This window comes from Hyla sarda, chromosome 8 (genome assembly GCF_029499605.1).
Source record: "Hyla sarda isolate aHylSar1 chromosome 8, aHylSar1.hap1, whole genome shotgun sequence".
NCBI classification, from domain to species: domain Eukaryota; kingdom Metazoa; phylum Chordata; class Amphibia; order Anura; family Hylidae; genus Hyla; species Hyla sarda.
In genome coordinates this window covers 114909818-114935953 of record NC_079196.1, presented here as the reverse complement: position 1 = coordinate 114935953, position 26136 = coordinate 114909818, and the positions used below count along the sequence as shown (strand labels likewise).

At 43.4% G+C, this 26136-nt stretch overlaps 15 pseudogenes; all 15 read right to left on the bottom strand.

The window, feature by feature from the left end:
* Positions 1-1408: 1408 nt before the first annotated feature.
* LOC130289472 (U2 spliceosomal RNA) lies at positions 1409-1674 on the bottom strand (annotated as a pseudogene).
* Positions 1675-3134: 1460 nt separating this feature from the next.
* Positions 3135-3398, bottom strand: LOC130289686 (U2 spliceosomal RNA; annotated as a pseudogene).
* A 1459-nt stretch (positions 3399-4857) lies between these two features.
* Positions 4858-5123, bottom strand: LOC130289470 (U2 spliceosomal RNA; annotated as a pseudogene).
* Positions 5124-6590: 1467 nt separating this feature from the next.
* Positions 6591-6857, bottom strand: LOC130288447 (U2 spliceosomal RNA; annotated as a pseudogene).
* A 1464-nt stretch (positions 6858-8321) lies between these two features.
* On the bottom strand, positions 8322-8585 carry LOC130286679 (U2 spliceosomal RNA; annotated as a pseudogene).
* A 1460-nt stretch (positions 8586-10045) lies between these two features.
* On the bottom strand, positions 10046-10309 carry LOC130286677 (U2 spliceosomal RNA; annotated as a pseudogene).
* Positions 10310-11766: 1457 nt separating this feature from the next.
* Positions 11767-12028, bottom strand: LOC130288332 (U2 spliceosomal RNA; annotated as a pseudogene).
* Positions 12029-13483: 1455 nt separating this feature from the next.
* Positions 13484-13748, bottom strand: LOC130289770 (U2 spliceosomal RNA; annotated as a pseudogene).
* A 1463-nt stretch (positions 13749-15211) lies between these two features.
* LOC130289458 (U2 spliceosomal RNA) lies at positions 15212-15476 on the bottom strand (annotated as a pseudogene).
* A 1464-nt stretch (positions 15477-16940) lies between these two features.
* Positions 16941-17206, bottom strand: LOC130288317 (U2 spliceosomal RNA; annotated as a pseudogene).
* Positions 17207-18663: 1457 nt separating this feature from the next.
* On the bottom strand, positions 18664-18927 carry LOC130286675 (U2 spliceosomal RNA; annotated as a pseudogene).
* A 1458-nt stretch (positions 18928-20385) lies between these two features.
* LOC130286674 (U2 spliceosomal RNA) lies at positions 20386-20649 on the bottom strand (annotated as a pseudogene).
* Positions 20650-22116: 1467 nt separating this feature from the next.
* LOC130289489 (U2 spliceosomal RNA) lies at positions 22117-22380 on the bottom strand (annotated as a pseudogene).
* A 1457-nt stretch (positions 22381-23837) lies between these two features.
* Positions 23838-24101, bottom strand: LOC130286673 (U2 spliceosomal RNA; annotated as a pseudogene).
* A 1463-nt stretch (positions 24102-25564) lies between these two features.
* Positions 25565-25829, bottom strand: LOC130289457 (U2 spliceosomal RNA; annotated as a pseudogene).
* Between the last annotated feature and the right edge of the window lie 307 nt (positions 25830-26136).

Genomic DNA, 26136 nt, shown 5'->3' with positions numbered 1-26136 from the left:
ACTCATAGGAATGGAAGGAAGGCTGGCAGCCAACCAGCCTCCCATACACTTTCTGGGTGGGTGGCAGTCAGCCACCCATACATACATACAGCACAGGCTAAACCCACATCATCACTTAAAAAAAGGACAGGCGACCATTGCACTCTGATGGAGCATTTAGCAATGCAATCCATAACCTGGCTTTTGCCTGAACCCCCATCACTCCTCCTCTTGCATATAAGACAATATTTCAGATCTGCATATGAAAACAACACGCCTACCTTTGTTGCACATAGCTGCCTGCCTGTCTCTAGTTACCCCACTGGCTGTAGCTGCGTCCCTTCCGACATGGAATAACACCAACTGTAACGATAAACTGAAAATTAACAGTATAAACCTGCATCATTTTGGACTCTGGTATTTGCTGAATCCGGGTGACCTGACAATCGATGGTGGTGCCGCTGGTGATTCTGGCCTTCTTGGAATCTGTTGGGCCTATGTGTTAGCTCACACATCACTTGGGTATCCATGGTAACTACCACAACATGGTCATCTGCAGTTTACATCTAGCCCGTGGCATTGAATGGCATTTTAAAAGTGCTAAGGGTCCTGGTGCAATAATCCTCCCATGAGGATCAGCCTCAACGGCTTTGTAAATTGCACTCATGTCAGCAACTCCATATACATTTTTTTTCTTCATGCTTCTTTCTTCATCCTTTTTTCTTTCTGTCATTCAGACTTTCATTCATTCGATCTCTCTCACTCACTTGCTTTAACTCATTTGTTCTCACTCACTCACTCACTCAATCACTCACTCACTCATTCACTCTCACTCACTCTCACTCTCTCACTCACTCGCTCACTAAGTCAGTCTCTCTCTCTCTCTCTCTTTTTCTTTTTATATATATTTTTTTCCGTCTTCTTCTTCTTCTTCTTCAGACCCTGTCATAGCACTAATGCCTTTCCAATACCACCAGCAGATGGAGACACTCCATTGCAACATTGGTTGTGAGCAGCAGTTTCTAAAAACAAATGCCTCATGGCGGATTTCCCATCCATCAATGGATGGTAAATTTTGTTTTTATAATTCACTGACCACAGAAACCAATGCATGGTCAAGCAACAGCAATGACACACCCTTGTGTATAGGCATGAGACCCTCATGTCATTTAACAGGATTCAGCACCACCCACAAGACAGCTACCTGTCATGTCATGTCAAACCTGCACAGGTGTGCTAGATTATTATTATTTAGTTTTATTTTATTTTTTTACACCAATCAGTGTGCAAACATGGTCATTAAAACGCTAAATGAATAGACGTTCATAAACCAGTCAGTGCAACTCATCATTTTGGTCTCCAATTCTCAAACTCAAATTCTCACCCACGGAGGATTAAATGAGAATCTTTCTTGTTTAACACTGGAATGGGGTGGTGCACTGTTCACTACCCGAAGATACTGCCACATCGGGTCAATGCATAGGGCGACAGAAGCAAGCTTCCAAATCAGCTCCCTTTCTTAAAAATCCATTTAATTTATGGTCCCCAGATAGGGAACGTATGTATCAGTATGTGCTCACAAGTCACCCAAGTGCAAGTATTCACACAAAAAAAAAAACGTGCCTCAGGATGCGATCTGTCGCAAGATCCTTTCTTTTTTTACACTTGATCTAAGCCAAAAGGCCTAGAGAGGATAACCGGGAAAGGGGTGGACCCAACCATGTCCCCTTCATGAGCACTCACATTACTCATAGGAATGGAAGGAAGGCTGGCAGCCAACCAGCCTCCCATACACTTTCTGGGTGGGTGGCAGTCAGCCACCCATACATACATACAGCACAGGCTAAACCCACATCATCACTTAAAAAAAGGACAGGCGACCATTGCACTCTGATGGAGCATTTAGCAATGCAATCCATAGCCTGGCTTTTGCCTGAACCCCCATCACTCCTCCTCTTGCATATAAGACAATATTTAAGATCTGCATATGAAAACAACACGCCTACCTTTGTTGCACATAGCTGCCTGCCTGTCTCTAGTTACCCCACTGGCTGTAGCTGCGTCCCTTCCGACATGGAATAACACCAACTGTAACGATAAACTGAAAATTAACAGTATAAACCTGCATCATTTTGGACTCTGGTATTTGCTGAATCCGGGTGACCTGACAATCGATGGTGGTGCCGCTGGTGATTCTGGCCTTCTTGGAATCTGTTGGGCCTATGTGTTAGCTCACACATCACTTGGGTATCCATGGTAACTACCACAACATGGTCATCTGCAGTTTACATCTAGCCCGTGGCATTGAATGGCATTTTAAAAGTGCTAAGGGTCCTGGTGCAATAATCCTCCCATGAGGATCAGCCTCAACGGCTTTGTAGATTGCACTCATGTCAGCAACTCCATATACATTTTTTTTTCTTCATGCTTCTTTCTTCATCCTTTTTTCTTTCTGTCATTCAGACTTTCATTCATTCGATCTCTCTCACTCACTTGCTTTAACTCATTTGTTCTCACTCACTCACTCACTCAATCACTCACTCACTCATTCACTCTCACTCACTCTCACTCTCTCACTCAGTCGCTCACTAAGTCAGTCTCTCTCTCTCTCCCTCTTTTTCTTTTTATATATATTTTTTTCCGTCTTCTTCTTCTTCTTCTTCAGACCCTGTCATAGCACTAATGCCTTTCCAATACCACCAGCAGATGGAGACACTCCATTGCAACATTGGTTGTGAGCAGCAGTTTCTAAAAACAAATGCCTCATGGCGGATTTCCCATCCATCAATGGATGGTAAATTTTGTTTTTATCATTCACTGACCACAGAAACCAATGCATGGTCAAGCAACAGCAATGACACACCCTTGTGTATAGGCATGAGACCCTCATGTCATTTAACAGGATTCAGCACCACCCACAAGACAGCTACCTGTCATGTCATGTCAAACCTGCACAGGTGTGCTAGATTATTATTATTTAGTTTTATTTTATTTTTTTACACCAATCAGTGTGCAAACATGGTCATTAAAACGCTAAATGAATAGACGTTCATAAACCAGTCAGTGCAACTCATCATTTTGGTCTCCAATTCTCAAACTCAAATTCTCACCCACGGAGGATTAAATGAGAATCTTTCTTGTTTAACACTGGAATGGGGTGGTGTACTGTTCACTACCCGAAGATACTGCCACATCGGGTCAATGCATAGGGCGACAGAAGCAAGCTTCCAAATCAGCTCCCTTTCTCAAAAATCCATTTAATTTATGGTCCCCAGATAGGGAACGTATGTATCAGTATGTGCTCACAAGTCACCCAAGTGCAAGTATTCACACAAAAAAAAACGTGCCTCAGGATGCGATCTGTCGCAAGATCCTTTCTTTTTTTACACTTGATCTAAGCCAAAAGGCCTAGAGGGGATAACCGGGAAAGGGGTGGACCCAACCATGTCCCCTTCATGAGCACTCACATTACTCATAGGAATGGAAGGAAGGCTGGCAGCCAACCAGCCTCCCATACACTTTCTGGGTGGGTGGCAGTCAGCCACCCATACATACATACAGCACAGGCTAAACCCACATCATCACTTAAAAAAAGGACAGGCGACCATTGCACTCTGATGGAGCATTTAGCAATGCAATCCATAACCTGGCTTTTGCCTGAACCCCCATCACTCCTCCTCTTGCATATAAGACAATATTTCAGATCTGCATATGAAAACAACACGCCTACCTTTGTTGCACATAGCTGCCTGCCTGTCTCTAGTTACCCCACTGGCTGTAGCTGCGTCCCTTCCGACATGGAATAACACCAACTGTAACGATAAACTGAAAATTAACAGTATAAACCTGCATCATTTTGGACTCTGGTATTTGCTGAATCCGGGTGACCTGACAATCGATGGTGGTGCCGCTGGTGATTCTGGCCTTCTTGGAATCTGTTGGGCCTATGTGTTAGCTCACACATCACTTGGGTATCCATGGTAACTACCACAACATGGTCATCTGCAGTTTACATCTAGCCCGTGGCATTGAATGGCATTTTAAAAGTGCTAAGGGTCCTGGTGCAATAATCCTCCCATGAGGATCAGCCTCAACGGCTTTGTAAATTGCACTCATGTCAGCAACTCCATATACATTTTTTTTCTTCATGCTTCTTTCTTCATCCTTTTTTCTTTCTGTCATTCAGACTTTCATTCATTCGATCTCTCTCACTCACTTGCTTTAACTCATTTGTTCTCACTCACTCACTCACTCAATCACTCACTCACTCATTCACTCTCACTCACTCTCACTCTCTCACTCACTCGCTCACTAAGTCAGTCTCTCTCTCTCTCTCTCTTTTTCTTTTTATATATATTTTTTTCCGTCTTCTTCTTCTTCTTCTTCAGACCCTGTCATAGCACTAATGCCTTTCCAATACCACCAGCAGATGGAGACACTCCATTGCAACATTGGTTGTGAGCAGCAGTTTCTAAAAACAAATGCCTCATGGCGGATTTCCCATCCATCAATGGATGGTAAATTTTGTTTTTATAATTCACTGACCACAGAAACCAATGCATGGTCAAGCAACAGCAATGACACACCCTTGTGTATAGGCATGAGACCCTCATGTCATTTAACAGGATTCAGCACCACCCACAAGACAGCTACCTGTCATGTCATGTCAAACCTGCACAGGTGTGCTAGATTATTATTATTTAGTTTTATTTTATTTTTTTACACCAATCAGTGTGCAAACATGGTCATTAAAACGCTAAATGAATAGACGTTCATAAACCAGTCAGTGCAACTCATCATTTTGGTCTCCAATTCTCAAACTCAAATTCTCACCCACGGAGGATTAAATGAGAATCTTTCTTGTTTAACACTGGAATGGGGTGGTGCACTGTTCACTACCCGAAGATACTGCCACATCGGGTCAATGCATAGGGCGACAGAAGCAAGCTTCCAAATCAGCTCCCTTTCTTAAAAATCCATTTAATTTATGGTCCCCAGATAGGGAACGTATGTATCAGTATGTGCTCACAAGTCACCCAAGTGCAAGTATTCACACAAAAAAAAAAACGTGCCTCAGGATGCGATCTGTCGCAAGATCCTTTCTTTTTTTACACTTGATCTAAGCCAAAAGGCCTAGAGAGGATAACCGGGAAAGGGGTGGACCCAACCATGTCCCCTTCATGAGCACTCACATTACTCATAGGAATGGAAGGAAGGCTGGCAGCCAACCAGCCTCCCATACACTTTCTGGGTGGGTGGCAGTCAGCCACCCATACATACATACAGCACAGGCTAAACCCACATCATCACTTAAAAAAAGGACAGGCGACCATTGCACTCTGATGGAGCATTTAGCAATGCAATCCATAGCCTGGCTTTTGCCTGAACCCCCATCACTCCTCCTCTTGCATATAAGACAATATTTAAGATCTGCATATGAAAACAACACGCCTACCTTTGTTGCACATAGCTGCCTGCCTGTCTCTAGTTACCCCACTGGCTGTAGCTGCGTCCCTTCCGACATGGAATAACACCAACTGTAACGATAAACTGAAAATTAACAGTATAAACCTGCATCATTTTGGACTCTGGTATTTGCTGAATCCGGGTGACCTGACAATCGATGGTGGTGCCGCTGGTGATTCTGGCCTTCTTGGAATCTGTTGGGCCTATGTGTTAGCTCACACATCACTTGGGTATCCATGGTAACTACCACAACATGGTCATCTGCAGTTTACATCTAGCCCGTGGCATTGAATGGCATTTTAAAAGTGCTAAGGGTCCTGGTGCAATAATCCTCCCATGAGGATCAGCCTCAACGGCTTTGTAGATTGCACTCATGTCAGCAACTCCATATACATTTTTTTTTCTTCATGCTTCTTTCTTCATCCTTTTTTCTTTCTGTCATTCAGACTTTCATTCATTCGATCTCTCTCACTCACTTGCTTTAACTCATTTGTTCTCACTCACTCACTCACTCACTCAATCACTCACTCACTCATTCACTCTCACTCACTCTCACTCTCTCACTCACTCGCTCACTAAGTCAGTCTCTCTCTCTCTCTCTCTTTTTCTTTTTATATATATTTTTTTCCGTCTTCTTCTTCTTCTTCTTCTTCAGACCCTGTCATAGCACTAATGCCTTTCCAATACCACCAGCAGATGGAGACACTCCATTGCAACATTGGTTGTGAGCAGCAGTTTCTAAAAACAAATGCCTCATGGCGGATTTCCCATCCATCAATGGATGGTAAATTTTGTTTTTATCATTCACTGACCACAGAAACCAATGCATGGTCAAGCAACAGCAATGACACACCCTTGTGTATAGGCATGAGACCCTCATGTCATTTAACAGGATTCAGCACCACCCACAAGACAGCTACCTGTCATGTCATGTCAAACCTGCACAGGTGTGCTAGATTATTATTATTTAGTTTTCTTTTATTTTTTTACACCAATCAGTGTGCAAACATGGTCATTAAAACGCTAAATGAATAGACGTTCATAAACCAGTCAGTGCAACTCATCATTTTGGTCTCCAATTCTCAAACTCAAATTCTCACCCACGGAGGATTAAATGAGAATCTTTCTTGTTTAACACTGGAATGGGGTGGTGCACTGTTCACTACCCGAAGATACTGCCACATCGGGTCAATGCATAGGGCGACAGAAGCAAGCTTCCAAATCAGCTCCCTTTCTCAAAAATCCATTTAATTTATGGTCCCCAGATAGGGAACGTATGTATCAGTATGTGCTCACAAGTCACCCAAGTGCAAGTATTCACACAAAAAAAAAAAACGTGCCTCAGGATGCGATCTGTCGCAAGATCCTTTCTTTTTTTACACTTGATCTAAGCCAAAAGGCCTAGAGGGGATAACCGGGAAAGGGGTGGACCCAACCATGTCCCCTTCATGAGCACTCACATTACTCATAGGAATGGAAGGAAGGCTGGCAGCCAACCAGCCTCCCATACACTTTCTGGGTGGGTGGCAGTCAGCCACCCATACATACATACAGCACAGGCTAAACCCACATCATCACTTAAAAAAAGGACAGGCGACCATTGCACTCTGATGGAGCATTTAGCAATGCAATCCATAGCCTGGCTTTTGCCTGAACCCCCATCACTCCTCCTCTTGCATATAAGACAATATTTCAGATCTGCATATGAAAACAACACGCCTACCTTTGTTGCACATAGCTGCCTGCCTGTCTCTAGTTACCCCACTGGCTGTAGCTGCGTCCCTTCCGACATGGAATAACACCAACTGTAACGATAAACTGAAAATTAACAGTATAAACCTGCATCATTTTGGACTCTGGTATTTGCTGAATCCGGGTGACCTGACAATCGATGGTGGTGCCGCTGGTGATTCTGGCCTTCTTGGAATCTGTTGGGCCTATGTGTTAGCTCACACATCACTTGGGTATCCATGGTAACTACCACAACATGGTCATCTGCAGTTTACATCTAGCCCGTGGCATTGAATGGCATTTTAAAAGTGCTAAGGGTCCTGGTGCAATAATCCTCCCATGAGGATCAGCCTCAACGGCTTTGTAGATTGCACTCATGTCAGCAACTCCATATACATTTTTTTTTCTTCATGCTTCTTTCTTCATCCTTTTTTCTTTCTGTCATTCAGACTTTCATTCATTCGATCTCTCTCACTCACTTGCTTTAACTCATTTGTTCTCACTCACTCACTCACTCACTCAATCACTCACTCACTCATTCACTCTCACTCACTCTCACTCTCTCACTCACTCGCTCACTAAGTCAGTCTCTCTCTCTCTCTCTCTTTTTCTTTTTATATATATTTTTTTCCGTCTTCTTCTTCTTCTTCTTCAGACCCTGTCATAGCACTAATGCCTTTCCAATACCACCAGCAGATGGAGACACTCCATTGCAACATTGGTTGTGAACAGCAGTTTCTAAAAACAAATGCCTCATGGCGGATTTCCCATCCATCAATGGATGGTAAATTTTGTTTTTATCATTCACTGACCACAGAAACCAATGCATGGTCAAGCAACAGCAATGACACACCCTTGTGTATAGGCATGAGACCCTCATGTCATTTAACAGGATTCAGCACCACCCACAAGACAGCTACCTGTCATGTCATGTCAAACCTGCACAGGTGTGCTAGATTATTATTATTTAGTTTTATTTTATTTTTTTACACCAATCAGTGTGCAAACATGGTCATTAAAACGCTAAATGAATAGACGTTCATAAACCAGTCAGTGCAACTCATCATTTTGGTCTCCAATTCTCAAACTCAAATTCTCACCCACGAAGGATTAAATGAGAATCTTTCTTGTTTAACACTGGAATGGGGTGGTGCACTGTTCACTACCCGAAGATACTGCCACATCGGGTCAATGCATAGGGCGACAGAAGCAAGCTTCCAAATCAGCTCCCTTTCTCAAAAATCCATTTAATTTATGGTCCCCAGATAGGGAACGTATGTATCAGTATGTGCTCACAAGTCACCCAAGTGCAAGTATTCACACAAAAAAAAACGTGCCTCAGGATGCGATCTGTCGCAAGATCCTTTCTTTTTTTACACTTGATCTAAGCCAAAAGGCCTAGAGGGGATAACCGGGAAAGGGGTGGACCCAACCATGTCCCCTTCATGAGCACTCACATTACTCATAGGAATGGAAGGAAGGCTGGCAGCCAACCAGCCTCCCATACACTTTCTGGGTGGGTGGCAGTCAGCCACCCATACATACATACAGCACAGGCTAAACCCACATCATCACTTAAAAAAAGGACAGGCGACCATTGCACTCTGATGGAGCATTTAGCAATGCAATCCATAGCCTGGCTTTTGCCTGAACCCCCATCACTCCTCCTCTTGCATATAAGACAATATTTCAGATCTGCATATGAAAACAACACGCCTACCTTTGTTGCACATAGCTGCCTGCCTGTCTCTAGTTACCCCACTGGCTGTAGCTGCGTCCCTTCCGACATGGAATAACACCAACTGTAACGATAAACTGAAAATTAACAGTATAAACCTGCATCATTTTGGACTCTGGTATTTGCTGAATCCGGGTGACCTGACAATCGATGGTGGTGCCGCTGGTGATTCTGGCCTTCTTGGAATCTGTTGGGCCTATGTGTTAGCTCACACATCACTTGGGTATCCATGGTAACTACCACAACATGGTCATCTGCAGTTTACATCTAGCCCGTGGCATTGAATGGCATTTTAAAAGTGCTAAGGGTCCTGGTGCAATAATCCTCCCATGAGGATCAGCCTCAACGGCTTTGTAGATTGCACTCATGTCAGCAACTCCATATACATTTTTTTTTCTTCATGCTTCTTTCTTCATCCTTTTTTCTTTCTGTCATTCAGACTTTCATTCATTCGATCTCTCTCACTCACTTGCTTTAACTCATTTGTTCTCACTCACTCACTCACTCAATCACTCACTCACTCATTCACTCTCACTCACTCTCACTCTCTCACTCACTCGCTCACTAAGTCAGTCTCTCTCTCACTCTCTCTTTTTCTTTTTATATATATTTTTTTCCGTCTTCTTCTTCTTCTTCTTCAGACCCTGTCATAGCACTAATGCCTTTCCAATACCACCAGCAGATGGAGACACTCCATTGCAACATTGGTTGTGAGCAGCAGTTTCTAAAAACAAATGCCTCATGGCGGATTTCCCATCCATCAATGGATGGTAAATTTTGTTTTTATCATTCACTGACCACAGAAACCAATGCATGGTCAAGCAACAGCAATGACACACCCTTGTGTATAGGCAAGAGACCCGCATGTCATTTAACAGGATTCAGCACCACCCACAAGACAGCTACCTGTCATGTCATGTCAAACCTGCACAGGTGTGCTAGATTATTATTATTTAGTTTTATTTTATTTTTTTACACCAATCAGTGTGCAAACATGGTCATTAAAACGCTAAATGAATAGACGTTCATAAACCAGTCAGTGCAACTCATCATTTTGGTCTCCAATTCTCAAACTCAAATTCTCACCCACGGAGGATTAAATGAGAATCTTTCTTGTTTAACACTGGAATGGGGTGGTGCACTGTTCACTACCCGAAGATACTGCCACATCGGGTCAATGCATAGGGCGACAGAAGCAAGCTTCCAAATCAGCTCCCTTTCTCAAAAATCCATTTAATTTATGGTCCCCAGATAGGGAACGTATGTATCAGTATGTGCTCACAAGTCACCCAAGTGCAAGTATTCACACAAAAAAAAACGTGCCTCAGGATGCGATCTGTCGCAAGATCCTTTCTTTTTTTACACTTGATCTAAGCCAAAAGGCCTAGAGGGGATAACCGGGAAAGGGGTGGACCCAACCATGTCCCCTTCATGAGCACTCACATTACTCATAGGAATGGAAGGAAGGCTGGCAGCCAACCAGCCTCCCATACACTTTCTGGGTGGGTGGCAGTCAGCCACCCATACATACATACAGCACAGGCTAAACCCACATCATCACTTAAAAAAAGGACAGGCGACCATTGCACTCTGATGGAGCATTTAGCAATGCAATCCATAGCCTGGCTTTTGCCTGAACCCCCATCACTCCTCCTCTTGCATATAAGACAATATTTCAGATCTGCATATGAAAACAACACGCCTACCTTTGTTGCACATAGCTGCCTGCCTGTCTCTAGTTACCCCACTGGCTGTAGCTGCGTCCCTTCCGACATGGAATAACACCAACTGTAACGATAAACTGAAAATTAACAGTATAAACCTGCATCATTTTGGACTCTGGTATTTGCTGAATCCGGGTGACCTGACAATCGATGGTGGTGCCGCTGGTGATTCTGGCCTTCTTGGAATCTGTTGGGCCTATGTGTTAGCTCACACATCACTTGGGTATCCATGGTAACTACCACAACATGGTCATCTGCAGTTTACATCTAGCCCGTGGCATTGAATGGCATTTTAAAAGTGCTAAGGGTCCTGGTGCAATAATCCTCCCATGAGGATCAGCCTCAACGGCTTTGTAGATTGCACTCATGTCAGCAACTCCATATACATTTTTTTTTCTTCATGCTTCTTTCTTCATCCTTTTTTCTTTCTGTCATTCAGACTTTCATTCATTCGATCTCTCTCACTCACTTGCTTTAACTCATTTGTTCTCACTCACTCACTCAATCACTCACTCACTCATTCACTCTCACTCACTCTCACTCTCTCACTCACTCGCTCACTAAGTCAGTCTCTCTCTCTCTCTCTCTTTTTTCTTTTTATATATATTTTTTTCCGTCTTCTTCTTCTTCTTCTTCAGACCCTGTCATAGCACTAATGCCTTTCCAATACCACCAGCAGATGGAGACACTCCATTGCAACATTGGTTGTGAGCAGCAGTTTCTAAAAACAAATGCCTCATGGCGGATTTCCCATCCATCAATGGATGGTAAATTTTGTTTTTATCATTCACTGACCACAGAAACCAATGCATGGTCAAGCAACAGCAATGACACACCCTTGTGTATAGGCATGAGACCCTCATGTCATTTAACAGGATTCAGCACCACCCACAAGACAGCTACCTGTCATGTCATGTCAAACCTGCACAGGTGTGCTAGATTATTATTATTTAGTTTTATTTTATTTTTTTACACCAATCAGTGTGCAAACATGGTCATTAAAACGCTAAATGAATAGACGTTCATAAACCAGTCAGTGCAACTCATCATTTTGGTCTCCAATTCTCAAACTCAAATTCTCACCCACGGAGGATTAAATGAGAATCTTTCTTGTTTAACACTGGAATGGGGTGGTGCACTGTTCACTACCCGAAGATACTGCCACATCGGGTCAATGCATAGGGCGACAGAAGCAAGCTTCCAAATCAGCTCCCTTTCTCAAAAATCCATTTAATTTATGGTCCCCAGATAGGGAACGTATGTATCAGTATGTGCTCACAAGTCACCCAAGTGCAAGTATTCACACAAAAAAAAGTGCCTCAGGATGCGATCTGTCGCAAGATCCTTTCTTTTTTTACACTTGATCTAAGCCAAAAGGCCTAGAGGGGATAACCGGGAAAGGGGTGGACCCAACCATGTCCCCTTCATGAGCACTCACATTACTCATAGGAATGGAAGGAAGGCTGGCAGCCAACCAGCCTCCCATACACTTTCTGGGTGGGTGGCAGTCAGCCACCCATACATACATACAGCACAGGCTAAACCCACATCATCACTTAAAAAAAGGACAGGCGACCATTGCACTCTGATGGAGCATTTAGCAATGCAATCCATAGCCTGGCTTTTGCCTGAACCCCCATCACTCCTCCTCTTGCATATAAGACAATATTTCAGATCTGCATATGAAAACAACACGCCTACCTTTGTTGCACATAGCTGCCTGCCTGTCTCTAGTTACCCCACTGGCTGTAGCTGCGTCCCTTCCGACATGGAATAACACCAACTGTAACGATAAACTGAAAATTAACAGTATAAACCTGCATCATTTTGGACTCTGGTATTTGCTGAATCCGGGTGGCCTGACAATCGATGGTGGTGCCGCTGGTGATTCTGGCCTTCTTGGAATCTGTTGGGCCTATGTGTTAGCTCACACATCACTTGGGTATCCATGGTAACTACCACAACATGGTCATCTGCAGTTTACATCTAGCCCGTGGCATTGAATGGCATTTTAAAAGTGCTAAGGGTCCTGGTGCAATAATCCTCCCATGAGGATCAGCCTCAACGGCTTTGTAGATTGCACTCATGTCAGCAACTCCATATACATTTTTTTTTCTTCATGCTTCTTTCTTCATCTTTTTTCTTTCTGTCATTCAGACTTTCATTCATTCGATCTCTCTCACTCACTTGCTTTAACTCATTTGTTCTCACTCACTCAATCACTCACTCACTCATTCACTCTCTCTCACTCACTCTCACTCTCTCACTCACTCGCTCACTAAGTCAGTCTCTCTCTCTCTCTCTCTTTTTCTTTTTATATATATTTTTTTCCGTCTTCTTCTTCTTCTTCTTTAGACCCTGTCATAGCACTAATGCCTTTCCAATACCACCAGCAGATGGAGACACTCCATTGCAACATTGGTTGTGAGCAGCAGTTTCTAAAAACAAATGCCTCATGGCGGATTTCCCATCCATCAATGGATGGTAAATTTTGTTTTTATCATTCACTGACCACAGAAACCAATGCATGGTCAAGCAACAGCAATGACACACCCTTGTGTATAGGCATGAGACCCTCATGTCATTTAACAGGATTCAGCACCACCCACAAGACAGCTACCTGTCATGTCATGTCAAACCTGCACAGGTGTGCTAGATTATTTTTATTTAGTTTTATTTTATTTTTTTACACCAATCAGTGTGCAAACATGGTCATTAAAACGCTAAATGAATAGACGTTCATAAACCAGTCAGTGCAACTCATCATTTTGGTCTCCAATTCTCAAACTCAAATTCTCACCCACGGAGGATTAAATGAGAATCTTTCTTGTTTAACACTGGAATGGGGTGGTGCACTGTTCACTACCCGAAGATACTGCCACATTGGGTCAATGCATAGGGCGACAGAAGCAAGCTTCCAAATCAGCTCCCTTTCTCAAAAATCCATTTAATTTATGGTCCCCAGATAGGGAACGTATGTATCAGTATGTGCTCACAAGTCACCCAAGTGCAAGTATTCACACAAAAAAAAAACGTGCCTCAGGATGCGATCTGTCGCAAGATCCTTTCTTTTTTTACACTTGATCTAAGCCAAAAGGCCTAGAGGGGATAACCGGGAAAGGGGTGGACCCAACCATGTCCCCTTCATGAGCACTCACATTACTCATAGGAATGGAAGGAAGGCTGGCAGCCAACCAGCCTCCCATACACTTTCTGGGTGGGTGGCAGTCAGCCACCCATACATACATACAGCACAGGCTAAACCCACATCATCACTTAAAAAAAGGACAGGCGACCATTGCACTCTGATGGAGCATTTAGCAATGCAATCCATAGCCTGGCTTTTGCCTGAACCCCCATCACTCCTCCTCTTGCATATAAGACAATATTTCAGATATGCATATGAAAACAACACGCCTACCTTTGTTGCACATAGCTGCCTGCCTGTCTCTAGTTACCCCACTGGCTGTAGCTGCGTCCCTTCCGACATGGAATAACACCAACTGTAACGATAAACTGAAAATTAACAGTATAAACCTGCATCATTTTGGACTCTGGTATTTGCTGAATCCGGGTGACCTGACAATCGATGGTGGTGCCGCTGGTGATTCTGGCCTTCTTGGAATCTGTTGGGCCTATGTGTTAGCTCACACATCACTTGGGTATCCATGGTAACTACCACAACATGGTCATCTGCAGTTTACATCTAGCCCGTGGCATTGAATGGCATTTTAAAAGTGCTAAGGGTCCTGGTGCAATAATCCTCCCATGAGGATCAGCCTCAACGGCTTTGTAGATTGCACTCATGTCAGCAACTCCATATACATTTTTTTTTCTTCATGCTTCTTTCTTCATCCTTTTTTCTTTCTGTCATTCAGACTTTCATTCATTCGATCTCTCTCACTCACTTGCTTTAACTCATTTGTTCTCACTCACTCACTCACTCAATCACTCACTCACTCATTCACTCTCACTCACTCTCACTCTCTCACTCACTCGCTCACTAAGTCAGTCTCTCTCTCTCTCTCTCTTTTTCTTTTTATATATATTTTTTTCCGTCTTCTTCTTCTTCTTCTTCTTCAGACCCTGTCATAGCACTAATGCCTTTCCAATACCACCAGCAGATGGAGACACTCCATTGCAACATTGGTTGTGAGCAGCAGTTTCTAAAAACAAATGCCTCATGGTGGATTTCCCATCCATCAATGGATGGTAAATTTTGTTTTTATCATTCACTGACCACAGAAACCAATGCATGGTCAAGCAACAGCAATGACACACCCTTGTGTATAGGCATGAGACCCTCATGTCATTTAACAGGATTCAGCACCACCCACAAGACAGCTACCTGTCATGTCATGTCAAACCTGCACAGGTGTGCTAGATTATTATTATTTAGTTTTATTTTATTTTTTTACACCAATCAGTGTGCAAACATGGTCATTAAAACGCTAAATGAATAGACGTTCATAAACCAGTCAGTGCAACTCATCATTTTGGTCTCCAATTCTCAAACTCAAATTCTCACCCACGGAGGATTAAATGAGAATCTTTCTTGTTTAACACTGGAATGGGGTGGTGCACTGTTCACTACCCGAAGATACTGCCACATCGGGTCAATGCATAGGGCGACAGAAGCAAGCTTCCAAATCAGCTCCCTTTCTTAAAAATCCATTTAATTTATGGTCCCCAGATAGGGAACGTATGTATCAGTATGTGCTCACAAGTCACCCAAGTGCAAGTATTCACACAAAAAAAAAACGTGCCTCAGGATGCGATCTGTCGCAAGATCCTTTCTTTTTTTACACTTGATCTAAGCCAAAAGGCCTAGAGAGGATAACCGGGAAAGGGGTGGACCCAACCATGTCCCCTTCATGAGCACTCACATTACTCATAGGAATGGAAGGAAGGCTGGCAGCCAACCAGCCTCCCATACACTTTCTGGGTGGGTGGCAGTCAGCCACCCATACATACATACAGCACAGGCTAAACCCACATCATCACTTAAAAAAAGGACAGGCGACCATTGCACTCTGATGGAGCATTTAGCAATGCAATCCATAGCCTGGCTTTTGCCTGAACCCCCATCACTCCTCCTCTTGCATATAAGACAATATTTCAGATCTGCATATGAAAACAACACGCCTACCTTTGTTGCACATAGCTGCCTGCCTGTCTCTAGTTACCCCACTGGCTGTAGCTGCGTCCCTTCCGACATGGAATAACACCAACTGTAACGATAAACTGAAAATTAACAGTATAAACCTGCATCATTTTGGACTCTGGTATTTGCTGAATCCGGGTGACCTGACAATCGATGGTGGTGCCGCTGGTGATTCTGGCCTTCTTGGAATCTGTTGGGCCTATGTGTTAGCTCACACATCACTTGGGTATCCATGGTAACTACCACAACATGGTCATCTGCAGTTTACATCTAGCCCGTGGCATTGAATGGCATTTTAAAAGTGCTAAGGGTCCTGGTGCAATAATCCTCCCATGAGGATCAGCCTCAACGGCTTTGTAGATTGCACTCATGTCAGCAACTCCATATACATTTTTTTTTCTTCATGCTTCTTTCTTCATCCTTTTTTCTTTCTGTCATTCAGACTTTCATTCATTCGATCTCTCTCACTCACTTGCTTTAACTCATTTGTTCTCACTCACTCACTCACTCACTCAATCACTCACTCACTCATTCACTCTCACTCACTCTCACTCTCTCACTCACTCGCTCACTAAGTCAGTCTCTCTCTCTCTCTCTCTTTTTCTTTTTATATATATTTTTTTCCGTCTTCTTCTTCTTCTTCTTCAGACCCTGTCATAGCACTAATGCCTTTCCAATACCACCAGCAGATGGAGACACTCCATTGCAACATTGGTTGTGAGCAGCAGTTTCTAAAAACAAATGCCTCATGGCGGATTTCCCATCCATCAATGGATGGTAAATTTTGTTTTTATCATTCACTGACCACAGAAACCAATGCATGGTCAAGCAACAGCAATGACACACCCTTGTGTATAGGCATGAGACCCTCATGTCATTTAACAGGATTCAGCACCACCCACAAGACAGCTACCTGTCATGTCATGTCAAACCTGCACAGGTGTGCTAGATTATTATTATTTAGTTTTATTTTATTTTTTTACACCAATCAGTGTGCAAACATGGTCATTAAAACGCTAAATGAATAGACGTTCATAAACCAGTCAGTGCAACTCATCATTTTGGTCTCCAATTCTCAAACTCAAATTCTCACCCACGGAGGATTAAATGAGAATCTTTCTTGTTTAACACTGGAATGGGGTGGTGCACTGTTCACTACCCGAAGATACTGCCACATCGGGTCAATGCATAGGGCGACAGAAGCAAGCTTCCAAATCAGCTCCCTTTCTCAAAAATCCATTTAATTTATGGTCCCCAGATAGGGAACGTATGTATCAGTATGTGCTCACAAGTCACCCAAGTGCAAGTATTCACACAAAAAAAAAAACGTGCCTCAGGATGCGATCTGTCGCAAGATCCTTTCTTTTTTTACACTTGATCTAAGCCAAAAGGCCTAGAGGGGATAACCGGGAAAGGGGTGGACCCAACCATGTCCCCTTCATGAGCACTCACATTACTCATAGGAATGGAAGGAAGGCTGGCAGCCAACCAGCCTCCCATACACTTTCTGGGTGGGTGGCAGTCAGCCACCCATACATACATACAGCACAGGCTAAACCCACATCATCACTTAAAAAAAGGACAGGCGACCATTGCACTCTGATGGAGCATTTAGCAATGCAATCCATAGCCTGGCTTTTGCCTGAACCCCCATCACTCCTCCTCTTGCATATAAGACAATATTTCAGATCTGCATATGAAAACAACACGCCTACCTTTGTTGCACATAGCTGCCTGCCTGTCTCTAGTTACCCCACTGGCTGTAGCTGCGTCCCTTCCGACATGGAATAACACCAACTGTAACGATAAACTGAAAATTAACAGTATAAACCTGCATCATTTTGGACTCTGGTATTTGCTGAATCCGGGTGACCTGACAATCGATGGTGGTGCCGCTGGTGATTCTGGCCTTCTTGGAATCTGTTGGGCCTATGTGTTAGCTCACACATCACTTGGGTATCCATGGTAACTACCACAACATGGTCATCTGCAGTTTACATCTAGCCCGTGGCATTGAATGGCATTTTAAAAGTGCTAAGGGTCCTGGTGCAATAATCCTCCCATGAGGATCAGCCTCAACGGCTTTGTAGATTGCACTCATGTCAGCAACTCCATATACATTTTTTTTTCTTCATGCTTCTTTCTTCATCCTTTTTTCTTTCTGTCATTCAGACTTTCATTCATTCGATCTCTCTCACTCACTTGCTTTAACTCATTTGTTCTCACTCACTCACTCACTCACTCAATCACTCACTCATTCACTCTCACTCACTCTCACTCTCTCACTCACTCGCTCACTAAGTCAGTCTCTCTCTCTCTCTCTCTTTTTCTTTTTATATATATTTTTTTCCGTCTTCTTCTTCTTCTTCAGACCCTGTCATAGCACTAATGCCTTTCCAATACCACCAGCAGATGGAGACACTCCATTGCAACATTGGTTGTGAGCAGCAGTTTCTAAAAACAAATGCCTCATGGTGGATTTCCCATCCATCAATGGATGGTAAATTTTGTTTTTATCATTCACTGACCACAGAAACCAATGCATGGTCAAGCAACAGCAATGACACACCCTTGTGTATAGGCATGAGACCCTCATGTCATTTAACAGGATTCAGCACCACCCACAAGACAGCTACCTGTCATGTCATGTCAAACCTGCACAGGTGTGCTAGATTATTATTATTTAGTTTTATTTTATTTTTTTACACCAATCAGTGTGCAAACATGGTCATTAAAACGCTAAATGAATAGACGTTCATAAACCAGTCAGTGCAACTCATCATTTTGGTCTCCAATTCTCAAACTCAAATTCTCACCCACGGAGGATTAAATGAGAATCTTTCTTGTTTAACACTGGAATGGGGTGGTGCACTGTTCACTACCCGAAGATACTGCCACATCGGGTCAATGCATAGGGCGACAGAAGCAAGCTTCCAAATCAGCTCCCTTTCTCAAAAATCCATTTAATTTATGGTCCCCAGATAGGGAACGTATGTATCAGTATGTGCTCACAAGTCACCCAAGTGCAAGTATTCACACAAAAAAAAACGTGCCTCAGGATGCGATCTGTCGCAAGATCCTTTCTTTTTTTACACTTGATCTAAGCCAAAAGGCCTAGAGGGGATAACCGGGAAAGGGGTGGACCCAACCATGTCCCCTTCATGAGCACTCACATTACTCATAGGAATGGAAGGAAGGCTGGCAGCCAACCAGCCTCCCATACACTTTCTGGGTGGGTGGCAGTCAGCCACCCATACATACATACAGCACAGGCTAAACCCACATCATCACTTAAAAAAAGGACAGGCGACCATTGCACTCTGATGGAGCATTTAGCAATGCAATCCATAGCCTGGCTTTTGCCTGAACCCCCATCACTCCTCCTCTTGCATATAAGACAATATTTCAGATCTGCATATGAAAACAACACGCCTACCTTTGTTGCACATAGCTGCCTGCCTGTCTCTAGTTACCCCACTGGCTGTAGCTGCGTCCCTTCCGACATGGAATAACACCAACTGTAACGATAAACTGAAAATTAACAGTATAAACCTGCATCATTTTGGACTCTGGTATTTGCTGAATCCGGGTGACCTGACAATCGATGGTGGTGCCGCTGGTGATTCTGGCCTTCTTGGAATCTGTTGGGCCTATGTGTTAGCTCACACATCACTTGGGTATCCATGGTAACTACCACAACATGGTCATCTGCAGTTTACATCTAGCCCGTGGCATTGAATGGCATTTTAAAAGTGCTAAGGGTCCTGGTGCAATAATCCTCCCATGAGGATCAGCCTCAACGGCTTTGTAGATTGCACTCATGTCAGCAACTCCATATACATTTTTTTTTCTTCATGCTTCTTTCTTCATCCTTTTTTCTTTCTGTCATTCAGACTTTCATTCATTCGATCTCTCTCACTCACTTGCTTTAACTCATTTGTTCTCACTCACTCACTCACTCACTCAATCACTCACTCACTCATTCACTCTCACTCACTCTCACTCTCTCACTCACTCGCTCACTAAGTCAGTCTCTCTCTCTCTTTTTCTTTTTATATATATTTTTTTCCGTCTTCTTCTTCTTCTTCTTCAGACCCTGTCATAGCACTAATGCCTTTCCAATACCACCAGCAGATGGAGACACTCCATTGCAACATTGGTTGTGAGCAGCAGTTTCTAAAAACAAATGCCTCATGGCGGATTTCCCATCCATCAATGGATGGTAAATTTTGTTTTTATCATTCACTGACCACAGAAACCAATGCATGGTCAAGCAACAGCAATGACACACCCTTGTGTATAGGCATGAGACCCTCATGTCATTTAACAGGATTCAGCACCACCCACAAGACAGCTACCTGTCATGTCATGTCAAACCTGCACAGGTGTGCTAGATTATTATTATTTAGTTTTATTTTATTTTTTTACACCAATCAGTGTGCAAACATGGTCATTAAAACGCTAAATGAATAGACGTTCATAAACCAGTCAGTGCAACTCATCATTTTGGTCTCCAATTCTCAAACTCAAATTCTCACCCACGGAGGATTAAATGAGAATCTTTCTTGTTTAACACTGGAATGGGGTGGTGCACTGTTCACTACCCGAAGATACTGCCACATCGGGTCAATGCATAGGGCGACAGAAGCAAGCTTCCAAATCAGCTCCCTTTCTCAAAAATCCATTTAATTTATGGTCCCCAGATAGGGAACGTATGTATCAGTATGTGCTCACAAGTCACCCAAGTGCAAGTATTCACACAAAAAAAAACGTGCCTCAGGATGCGATCTGTCGCAAGATCCTTTCTTTTTTTACACTTGATCTAAGCCAAAAGGCCTAGAGGGGATAACCGGGAAAGGGGTGGACCCAACCATGTCCCCTTCATGAGCACTCACATTACTCATAGGAATGGAAGGAAGGCTGGCAGCCAACCAGCCTCCCATACACTTTCTGGGTGGGTGGCAGTCAGCCACCCATACATACATACAGCACAGGCTAAACCCACATCATCACTTAAAAAAAGGACAGGCGACCATTGCACTCTGATGGAGCATTTAGCAATGCAATCCATAGCCTGGCTTTTGCCTGAACCCCCATCACTCCTCCTCTTGCATATAAGACAATATTTCAGATCTGCATATGAAAACAACACGCCTACCTTTGTTGCACATAGCTGCCTGCCTGTCTCTAGTTACCCCACTGGCTGTAGCTGCGTCCCTTCCGACATGGAATAACACCAACTGTAACGATAAACTGAAAATTAACAGTATAAACCTGCATCATTTTGGACTCTGGTATTTGCTGAATCCGGGTGACCTGACAATCGATGGTGGTGCCGCTGGTGATTCTGGCCTTCTTGGAATCTGTTGGGCCTATGTGTTAGCTCACACATCACTTGGGTATCCATGGTAACTACCACAACATGGTCATCTGCAGTTTACATCTAGCCCGTGGCATTGAATGGCATTTTAAAAGTGCTAAGGGTCCTGGTGCAATAATCCTCCCATGAGGATCAGCCTCAACGGCTTTGTAGATTGCACTCATGTCAGCAACTCCATATACATTTTTTTTTCTTCATGCTTCTTTCTTCATCCTTTTTTCTTTCTGTCATTCAGACTTTCATTCATTCGATCTCTCTCACTCACTTGCTTTAACTCATTTGTTCTCACTCACTCACTCACTCACTCACTCAATCACTCACTCATTCACTCTCACTCACTCTCACTCTCTCACTCACTCGCTCACTAAGTCAGTCTCTCTCTCTCTCTCTCTTTTTCTTTTTATATATATTTTTTTCCGTCTTCTTCTTCTTCTTCTTCTTCAGACCCTGTCATAGCACTAATGCCTTTCCAATACCACCAGCAGATGGAGACACTCCATTGCAACATTGGTTGTGAGCAGCAGTTTCTAAAAACAAATGCCTCATGGTGGATTTCCCATCCATCAATGGATGGTAAATTTTGTTTTTATCATTCACTGACCACAGAAACCAATGCATGGTCAAGCAACAGCAATGACACACCCTTGTGTATAGGCATGAGACCCTCATGTCATTTAACAGGATTCAGCACCACCCACAAGACAGCTACCTGTCATGTCATGTCAAACCTGCACAGGTGTGCTAGATTATTATTATTTAGTTTTATTTTATTTTTTTACACCAATCAGTGTGCAAACATGGTCATTAAAACGCTAAATGAATAGACGTTCATAAACCAGTCAGTGCAACTCATAATTTTGGTCTCCAATTCTCAAACTCAAATTCTCACCCACGGAGGATTAAATGAGAATCTTTCTTGTTTAACACTGGAATGGGGTGGTGCACTGTTCACTACCCAAAGATACTGCCACATCGGGTCAATGCATAGGGCGACAGAAGCAAGCTTCCAAATCAGCTCCCTTTCTCAAAAATCCATTTAATTTATGGTCCCCAGATAGGGAACGTATGTATCAGTATGTGCTCACAAGTCACCCAAGTCCAAGTATTCACACAAAAAAAAACGTGCCTCAGGATGCGATCTGTCGCAAGATCCTTTCTTTTTTTACACTTGATCTAAGCCAAAAGGCCTAGAGGGGATAACCGGGAAAGGGGTGGACCCAACCATGTCCCCTTCATGAGCACTCACATTACTCATAGGAATGGAAGGAAGGCTGGCAGCCAACCAGCCTCCCATACACTTTCTGGGTGGGTGGCAGTCAGCCACCCATACATACATACAGCACAGGCTAAACCCACATCATCACTTAAAAAAAGGACAGGCGACCATTGCACTCTGATGGAGCATTTAGCAATGCAATCCATAGCCTGGCTTTTGCCTGAACCCTCATCACTCCTCCTCTTGCATATAAGACAATATTTCAGATCTGCATATGAAAACAACACGCCTACCTTTGTTGCACATAGCTGCCTGCCTGTCTCTAGTTACCCCACTGGCTGTAGCTGCGTCCCTTCCGACATGGAATAACACCAACTGTAACGATAAACTGAAAATTAACAGTATAAACCTGCATCATTTTGGACTCTGGTATTTGCTGAATCCGGGTGACCTGACAATCGATGGTGGTGCCGCTGGTGATTCTGGCCTTCTTGGAATCTGTTGGGCCTATGTGTTAGCTCACACATCACTTGGGTATCCATGGTAACTACCACAACATGGTCATCTGCAGTTTACATCTAGCCCGTGGCATTGAATGGCATTTTAAAAGTGCTAAGGGTCCTGGTGCAATAATCCTCCCATGAGGATCAGCCTCAACGGCTTTGTAGATTGCACTCATGTCAGCAACTCCATATACATTTTTTTTTCTTCATGCTTCTTTCTTCATCCTTTTTTCTTTCTGTCATTCAGACTTTCATTCATTCGATCTCTCTCACTCACTTGCTTTAACTCATTTGTTCTCACTCACTCACTCAATCACTCACTCACTCATTCACTCTCACTCACTCTCACTCTCTCACTCACTCGCTCACTAAGTCAGTCTCTCTCTCTCTCTCTCTTTTTTCTTTTTATATATATTTTTTTCCGTCTTCTTCTTCTTCTTCTTCAGACCCTGTCATAGCACTAATGCCTTTCCAATACCACCAGCAGATGGAGACACTCCATTGCAACATTGGTTGTGAGCAGCAGTTTCTAAAAACAAATGCCTCATGGCGGATTTCCCATCCATCAATGGATGGTAAATTTTGTTTTTATCATTCACTGACCACAGAAACCAATGCATGGTCAAGCAACAGCAATGACACACCCTTGTGTATAGGCATGAGACCCTCATGTCATTTAACAGGATTCAGCACCACCCACAAGACAGCTACCTGTCATGTCATGTCAAACCTGCACAGGTGTGCTAGATTATTATTATTTAGTTTTATTTTATTTTTTTACACCAATCAGTGTGCAAACATGGTCATTAAAACGCTAAATGAATAGACGTTCATAAACCAGTCAGTGCAACTCATCATTTTGGTCTCCAATTCTCAAACTCAAATTCTCACCCACGGAGGATTAAATGAGAATCTTTCTTGTTTAACACTGGAATGGGGTGGTGCACTGTTCACTACCCGAAGATACTGCCACATCGGGTCAATGCATAGGGCGACAGAAGCAAGCTTCCAAATCAGCTCCCTTTCTCAAAAATCCATTTAATTTATGGTCCCCAGATAGGGAACGTATGTATCAGTATGTGCTCACAAGTCACCCAAGTGCAAGTATTCACACAAAAAAAAACGTGCCTCAGGATGCGATCTGTCGCAAGATCCTTTCTTTTTTTACACTTGATCTAAGCCAAAAGGCCTAGAGGGGATAACCGGGAAAGGGGTGGACCCAACCATGTCCCCTTCATGAGCACTCACATTACTCATAGGAATGGAAGGAAGGCTGGCAGCCAACCAGCCTCCCATACACTTTCTGGGTGGGTGGCAGTCAGCCACCCATACATACATACAGCACAGGCTAAACCCACATCATCACTTAAAAAAAGGACAGGCGACCATTGCACTCTGATGGAGCATTTAGCAATGCAATCCATAGCCTGGCTTTTGCCTGAACCCCCATCACTCCTCCTCTTGCATATAAGACAATATTTCAGATCTGCATATGAAAACAACACGCCTACCTTTGTTGCACATAGCTGCCTGCCTGTCTCTAGTTACCCCACTGGCTGTAGCTGCGTCCCTTCCGACATGGAATAACACCAACTGTAACGATAAACTGAAAATTAACAGTATAAACCTGCATCATTTTGGACTCTGGTATTTGCTGAATCCGGGTGACCTGACAATCGATGGTGGTGCCGCTGGTGATTCTGGCCTTCTTGGAATCTGTTGGGCCTATGTGTTAGCTCACACATCACTTGGGTATCCATGGTAACTACCACAACATGGTCATCTGCAGTTTACATCTAGCCCGTGGCATTGAATGGCATTTTAAAAGTGCTAAGGGTCCTGGTGCAATAATCCTCCCATGAGGATCAGCCTCAACGGCTTTGTAGATTGCACTCATGTCAGCAACTCCATATACATTTTTTTTTCTTCATGCTTCTTTCTTCATCCTTTTTTCTTTCTGTCATTCAGACTTTCATTCATTCGATCTCTCTCACTCACTTGCTTTAACTCATTTGTTCTCACTCACTCACTCACTCAATCACTCACTCACTCATTCACTCTCACTCACTCTCACTCTCTCACTCACTCGCTCACTAAGTCAGTCTCTCTCTCTCTCTCTCTTTTTCTTTTTATATATATTTTTTTCCGTCTTCTTCTTCTTCTTCTTCTTCAGACCCTGTCATAGCACTAATGCCTTTCCAATACCACCAGCAGATGGAGACACTCCATTGCAACATTGGTTGTGAGCAGCAGTTTCTAAAAACAAATGCCTCATGGTGGATTTCCCATCCATCAATGGATGGTAAATTTTGTTTTTATCATTCACTGACCACAGAAACCAATGCATGGTCAAGCAACAGCAATGACACACCCTTGTGTATAGGCATGAGACCCTCATGTCATTTAACAGGATTCAGCACCACCCACAAGACAGCTACCTGTCATGTCATGTCAAACCTGCACAGGTGTGCTAGATTATTATTATTTAGTTTTATTTTATTTTTTTACACCAATCAGTGTGCAAACATGGTCATTAAAACGCTAAATGAATAGACGTTCATAAACCAGTCAGTGCAACTCATCATTTTGGTCTCCAATTCTCAAACTCAAATTCTCACCCACGGAGGATTAAATGAGAATCTTTCTTGTTTAACACTGGAATGGGGTGGTGCACTGTTCACTACCCGAAGATACTGCCACATCGGGTCAATGCATAGGGCGACAGAAGCAAGCTTCCAAATCAGCTCCCTTTCTTAAAAATCCATTTAATTTATGGTCCCCAGATAGGGAACGTATGTATCAGTATGTGCTCACAAGTCACCCAAGTGCAAGTATTCACACAAAAAAAAAACGTGCCTCAGGATGCGATCTGTCGCAAGATCCTTTCTTTTTTTACACTTGATCTAAGCCAAAAGGCCTAGAGAGGATAACCGGGAAAGGGGTGGACCCAACCATGTCCCCTTCATGAGCACTCACATTACTCATAGGAATGGAAGGAAGGCTGGCAGCCAACCAGCCTCCCATACACTTTCTGGGTGGGTGGCAGTCAGCCACCCATACATACATACAGCACAGGCTAAACCCACATCATCACTTAAAAAAAGGACAGGCGACCATTGCACTCTGATGGAGCATTTAGCAATGCAATCCATAGCCTGGCTTTTGCCTGAACCCCCATCACTCCTCCTCTTGCATATAAGACAATATTTCAGATCTGCATATGAAAACAACACGC